Source organism: Panicum virgatum, chromosome 1K (assembly GCF_016808335.1).
Source record: "Panicum virgatum strain AP13 chromosome 1K, P.virgatum_v5, whole genome shotgun sequence".
Classification (NCBI taxonomy): Eukaryota; Viridiplantae; Streptophyta; class Magnoliopsida; order Poales; family Poaceae; genus Panicum; species Panicum virgatum.
The window spans coordinates 34,172,615-34,179,317 of record NC_053136.1 but is presented as its reverse complement, the minus strand read 5'-3'; positions in this window follow the sequence as shown (position 1 = coordinate 34,179,317).

Genomic DNA, 6,703 nt, shown 5'->3' with positions numbered 1-6,703 from the left:
GAAACCCGGGCGCAAATCCGGTTGGCAGGTGGAGATCCCGTTCCCGCAAGGACACGGGGAATATTGTGTCAGAAGCATATGGACAAGACGTTTCCCTCGAGCCAGGTCAAGATAGGTCAAAGGGACCCGCCGTTCAGTAGCAGAAAGGGGGTCAGGAGTCGCCCGACCCCCACACTCTCTCTTGCCCTCTCTGTAAACCCTCACCCCTTGAGCTATAAAAGGGGGAGGCGCACTCCATGCAGGGCATCCGCACACGCACACCCGCACCCGCACTTGAACACACACACACACACACACACACACATCCACGCAACCAACCAGAGACTTGGGATGCATAGTCCCTCTCTCGTCCATTTGTAACCCCTGCTACAAACTTTTGAGTACAAGAGCACGAGAGCTCAAATTGGACGTAGGGACGTTCTGCCCGAACTAGTATAAAACCTTGTGTGTTTGCTTGTACAACCATCCGATCCTATGATACGTAAACAAATTCACTATCCGGTGATCCGAAACACCGACAGTTGATGTGTCAGGTAGGGGACTTTGCGCGTCACCACTAGGAAGGCTTCGGATGGCCAGCCACGCTGAAGGATCAGCTCCGGGAGCGCTTGTGCGCTTCGGCAGTCTCGACTTCATCATCGCCATCGATGGGAGCCTAGTGCTAGTCCAGGCGCCCACACGCCTAGTCAGCGACAATATCGATGGCACTCTGCAGGGTCTGCGCCTCAAGAGTCAGAGGGCAGACGCCCCTGCGGTTTCGACTCCCGGCGTCCTCGACAACGCGTGCCTGGAGCACCAACCCCAAACGTTTCTGGGACCGCAGCCGACCCAAGATGATATGCACTGCGTTGCCTACTCCTTCGCCAATGTAGCCACACAGCTGTTTGGCGGTAGCCCCATACCTCCAGACGTCATGTTCGATCGTGCCACGATGATGTTCCCATTTGGCTTGGGGAACACAGCCCAGCATCTGCAGCACCACTTGGCGCGGCACCACCATCCTGGAGGGGGCATCCTCGGGCAGCGGGGCGGCGGACTCGAAGAAATCACTCTTGTCATGCGAAGGAGCGGCAACAAAGGAGGAGCAAAAGAAATGAGAAGGGAGATAAGGGAAAGAGACAATGTACAATAATGAGAGCCCCCTCATCAGGAAGCATCGCCGGCTGCTGGGGATCGGAATACACCAGTGGAGTCTCGAATGTCTCCTTCAATTGCCGCCGTGTCTCCATCTCATCAATCTCCTCCGACGACATCACGGTCCCGGAGAGGTCGGCACCGGCGACCATGCGGTAGAGCGGAAAAGCCCGCGCCATGAGGGGCGTGACCCTTCGTTTGTGGTAGGCGGAGACGATGCCGCATCCATTGAGTCCGGCCTCTCACAGCTGCCGGAGCGCCCTGAAGTAGCCTTTCAGCCTCTTCTTCTCCTTGCCCGGCGCCCCCACGCTCAGGTGTTGGGAATCTCTGTCACAAGCCGGCCGATGAAGCTAGGGAGGGGGGGACGGATTGTCGTTCTTCAGATTGAACCATTTCGCGTGCCACCCCTAGTTGGAGGTCTTCAGTTTCCCCATCTCGATAAACTGGCGCTCGTGATGATCGCCCCCGCTGTGCAGATGCACGCTTGCGTAGCCTGCCAGAACATCCGAGAATGTGCCACTAGTCTTCAGCCGATAGGTTGAGACCGAGAAGAAATACCTCCAGAGGTCAAAGACGGTGGGGACACAAAGGTAGCCTTCGCACAGGGTGACGATGGCGGAAATGTGCTGAATCCCATTGGGATTCAAGTGCTGCAGCTCCACTTTGTAGTGGAATAATAGCCCGTGGAAGAAGTCCTGAACGGGCGTCGCAAAGCCCCGCTCAGGGAACTCGACGAAGGAAACGATGTAGCCCGGCAGTGGAGACGGCGACCGCTCGCCGCCGGGAGCAATCCACTCCTCAGCCACAGTACGCGGGCGAAGCAACCCCCAGGCCACGAGCCTTTCCAACTCCGCCTGGGTGATGGTGGACCGCGCCCATGGAGACATGGAGGACGAGCGGAGCTCGCGGGGAGAACTCGGGGGCTGGACGATGGCGACGACTGCGAATGGCGGTGAAAGGGCGCGGCGGCAGAGACGGTGAGGATCTTTTGTTTTCGCTCCCTCCCCCCTTCTCACTTTTCGGTCTCTGGCTCGGGTGCAGGCGCAAGTACGCCGCCGTGGCCCCCATCAGCACGATTTAAGAGGAGGAACAGGCGAACCGCCTCCTCGAATACCACAGCTACATCATGGCAGTACTGCACCCGACGCGTCGCGTCCCGTCGAAACACGGGCCCACTACAACAGTTGCGGCCCGTTGGAGAGGGGATTTTTACATTTTTACCATTATAACGAATTGCACTCATCAGATTATCACTATTACGATGCCACCTACATCTATACCATAAGAGAGAAGTTTGACTTACAAATTTACCACATTTGAGGATGTGGCAGCCACGAGACCTGTCCACGCTGGCGCTGAGTCAGCAGACACCGACGCCGTTCGGCCCCGTTACTGCACGCTGGGCCCGGTTGACGCCGCCGCCGCTAACCCTATCCGGCCGAATCGATCCCCCCTCTCCTGTTGCAGTCATGTCGTGTGAAATCACTAATCAGATCAGTGACGCAGCAAACTGAAACAAAAGCATCTCTTTCCGTATGTCAGCCTCTCTCCTATGCTACCATTCACAATCACACGCCCCTTGTCATGTTCGGATTAATCAACAAGTGGTCAACCAGCAGCACGCCGATCCTAATCCATTCTTCCAAGCACACAAATCAAGAAGAAGGAAGTGAAAAAAATGGCGATGGAAAGTCTCTAACGGCATGTACAGGTTAAGTGCTCTTGGAAAAGCCCCTAAAGCCTTGGATCCAGAACCCCTGCCCCGATGCCCCTCCGCCTCCGGGCTTCTGTCGCCGGGCGCTCGCCGGAGCTGCCGGCTTCTCCAGCTCCTCGCCGGCGCTGGCGTCGTCGTCCTCCGTCCACAGCCTTGTCTCCGACGCGCCGGGACTGGCAATGAGCTGCTCCTCGAGGTCACGTGGTCGCAGGCGCCCGACGGGCCCGCGCTCTCCGCCGCCGTCCACGAGGCCGCCGCCGCCCCGCGCCACCGCGCCGCGCCACCTGCACAAGAAGAAGGGGAGCGGGACGTTCACGGCGGGGAGCTGCGTGGTGGGCGTCTTCTGGGACTACGCCGCGGCGTGGTACGCCGCCGGCGGGGCCGGGCCCGAGCCGGCCTCCGGGTTCTACGTCGCCGTCGTGGCGGACGCAGAGTTCGTGCTCCTGCTGGGCGACCTGAGCCGCGGGTACGTCGAGCGGCTGCACGGCGGGATACCGATCGCGGGCTCCCGGATGGCGCGGCGCCGGGAGCGGTTCGTCGGTGCGGCTGCTGGTCCACGAGAGCCCGGTTCCTGGAGGCCGGCGCGGAGCACGAGATCGGCGTCGTGGTGCTGGACGGCGACGCTGAGGCCTGGGTCACCGTGGACGGCCGCAAGGTGGTGCAGCTCCGCCGGCTGCGGTGGAGGGGGGAGCAGGGAAGGAGCAGCGCGGCAAGAGGAGGAAGAAGAAGAATGCGGCAGAAGAAAGTGGGAGGAGAGGGGGATCGATTCGGTCGGATATGGTTAGCGGCGGCGCGTCAACCGGGCCCAGCGCGCAGTAACGGGGCCGAACGGCGTCGGTGCCTGCTGACTCAGCGCCAGCGTGGACAGGTCTCGTGGCTGCCACATCCTCAAATGTGGTAAATTTGTAAGTCAAACTTCTCTCTTATGGTATAGATGTAGGTGGCATCGTAATAGTGATAATCTGATGAGTGCAATTCGTTATAATGGTAAAAATGTAAAAACCCCGTTGGAGAGCATGCGGATTGGCAATAGGGTAAAAAAGACAGATTTACCCTCAGGTAAATAAAGCTGGGCCAAGTAAAAGCCCAAGGAAGGCCACGACGTCCCACAGCCCCTCTAGGGTTCGAACGTTGGCCCATCATAGGGTTCGACAACTGCCCGGAGACTAAAAGAGTGAGGGGCAACAAAGGAAGGGTTACACGACCTTAACCTAGGCGCGACCATGCGATCTAGGCTTCCTGACCTTGCATTTCAATCCTAACGATTACCAACCCTGGTGCCCCCATGAGAGGGGAGGCAGCGAGCCACCAGGGTCGACCGAATGACTTTGGTAACTTCGAGGGTCGGGAAAGAGAGGAATAGGGGTCGGCCGTTAGCCCACTCGTCTCATTCCCCACGAACCGGGAACAGGGCCCCATTCAAACCAATCCATTATGAACTCCAAGGGCATCGCGTTTTGCCTCCTACAGAAAATGTGGCAGGCACATACCTTCCCGCTCCGAACGAAAAGAGCGCGTGGAGGGGCGACACGAGAATAGGGTCGGCCCGACGAGCCCCCCAGCAAACAAGCAAATAGAAGAACCGCGCCCGCGAAGTGGAAATTTCATTGCTTTGCGAACAAAGGATTACAAAGGGATGTCGGCTCAAAGTCGTATGAGATACAAAAGCATTGCCACTGAAAGTGGCAATTTTTCCTGTCTTGGAGGGGGGAGAGGCCGCCGGAAAAGGCCAACGAGTCCTTGGAGGACATAGCGGCCAGGCTGCTCGGGAAGCACGAGAAGCAATCTCCGGGCCGCACAGGTCTGAAGGAATGCCCTCCTTGCAAGCCTTCTCCTAGCATCTCCTCCACCGAAAACCTTGCGGGGGGTCAAGCTGGCGAACAGCTCCCTCGACGCCGCCTCTCCGAGAGCAACCTTGTCGCCGACAAGGACGATGCAAAGAGCAGCGGAAAAGCCGCCCGATGTCACACCTGCGGCGCCTTGGCTGCTACTCTGTAAGCTGGAGGACATAGCGGAGGCAGGCGGTCCCGAGCCCCGCGCCACCTTACAATGTCCTCCCAGCCGAGATATGGCACGGAAGCCTTCTACAACAGTCGCCCGCCACTCGCAAGCATTCTTCTAGCACCAGGACCTAAGGAAGCCAACCGGCCCAGTCCGGGGGTCCGAGAACGAAAGGAAACATTATAAGTCGAAGGAAGCACAAAGCGAGAGCTGGAAGATTGAGTAGGAAAGGGCATCTGAATACCCCTATATAGCCAAGGAAAGGTCACTCGTCCGAACCGGCCACAGAGGAAAAGTTTAAGTAGTCCTCAGGGTGCGGCGCCCAACGGGCGGAGGGCACCCTCGATCAGTGCGCCTTGACGCGGGGCAGGGCTGGGGGCTTGGGAGCTGCCAGGTGTAGCGTCAGCACTGACGACGGAACAGCAAGCGCCATCATGACTCCAGCTCGCTGTCCGCCCGACGCGTTTCGTCATCAAAAATAAAAAAGAAGGGGCCACGTGCCCCGAAAACTTTTTCAATGAGAGAACGCATCACCCTCTGGGCGAATCACTGATTCGCCCACAGGTTCGAGGGCTACAGCACCCACTGGGTGTGCTCGCGCGCACCCAGCGGACCAGACATCGCGTCGTCCCATCAATTCGAGAAATAAAAACTATCTACTGAACCCCATGGATGAATCTCTGACTCGCCCAGAGGCTCGGGGGCTAGACCCAGTGGGTGCCCTCATGCGCACCCACGGGCAAGAAAGAGGACGAAAAGACCACATCATGCACTCGTCGTGGAAATAGGATTAGCCCCCCCTGTGTTTCAAAACAACCCCGCGGGGGGTTAGGGGCTACTATTGGGGATAAGGATTATAGGTATCCCAGCATAGTCTGTTAAGGATCAATCAAGCTAATAAACGAACAACATGAGGTGGCTAAGGCCCGGCAAAACGGCTGATAGGCCATGAGGCCCAGAGCGAAAGAGACGGCCCACTCAGATGATGGAAGTCCAACTTTGCGCCGACCCCCCTCCCCAAAGAGAAGGATCCGGCGCACCCGACCCTTGAGGGGGGACTTCCGCCTCGCCCGACCCTCACGGGAGAGGGTCCGCCTCGCCCAACCCTCACGGGAGAGGCCCCGCCTCACTCGAGACCCATGGATGTGGCTCTCTAGGAAATCAGGGGGCTTGTCGGATAGAGGCGGGATGCCCAGGGTGGTCCCGCAAAGTCAGGGACACGACTGTCCTCTCCTCTGGTACGGACACAGAGTGGGCAGTGGATTCGGCCCGCGGAGATCTAGGCGAAGACGCGGCCAAGATACGCTGTCAGAGCCTCATCCACACCAGTCGAGGGATGAAAGCCACATCAGACGAGACACAACGCCATGCCCCGGAGACGAGGGACGCGGAAATCCGGTTGGCAGGCGGAGATCCCGTTCCCATGAGGACACGAGGAATATTGTGTTAGAAGCGTACGGACGAGACGTCTCCCGCGAGCCGGGTAAAGATAGGTCAAAGGGACCCGCCGTTTAGTAGTAGAAAGGGGGCAGGAGTCGCCCGACGCCCACACTCTCTCTCGCCCTCTCTGTAAACCCTCACCCCTTGAGCTATAAAAGGGGGAGGCGCACTCCATGCAAGGGCATCCGCGCACCCGCACCCGCACTCGAACACACACACACACACACACACACAACCAGAGACTTGGGACGCCTGCTCCCTCTCTCGTCCATTTGTAACCCCTACTACAAACTTTTGAGTACAAAAGCACGAGAGCTCGAACTGGACATAGGAACGTTCCGCCCGAACCAGTATAAAACCTTGTGTCTTTGCTTATACAACCATCCGATCCTGTGACGCATAAACAAATTCACT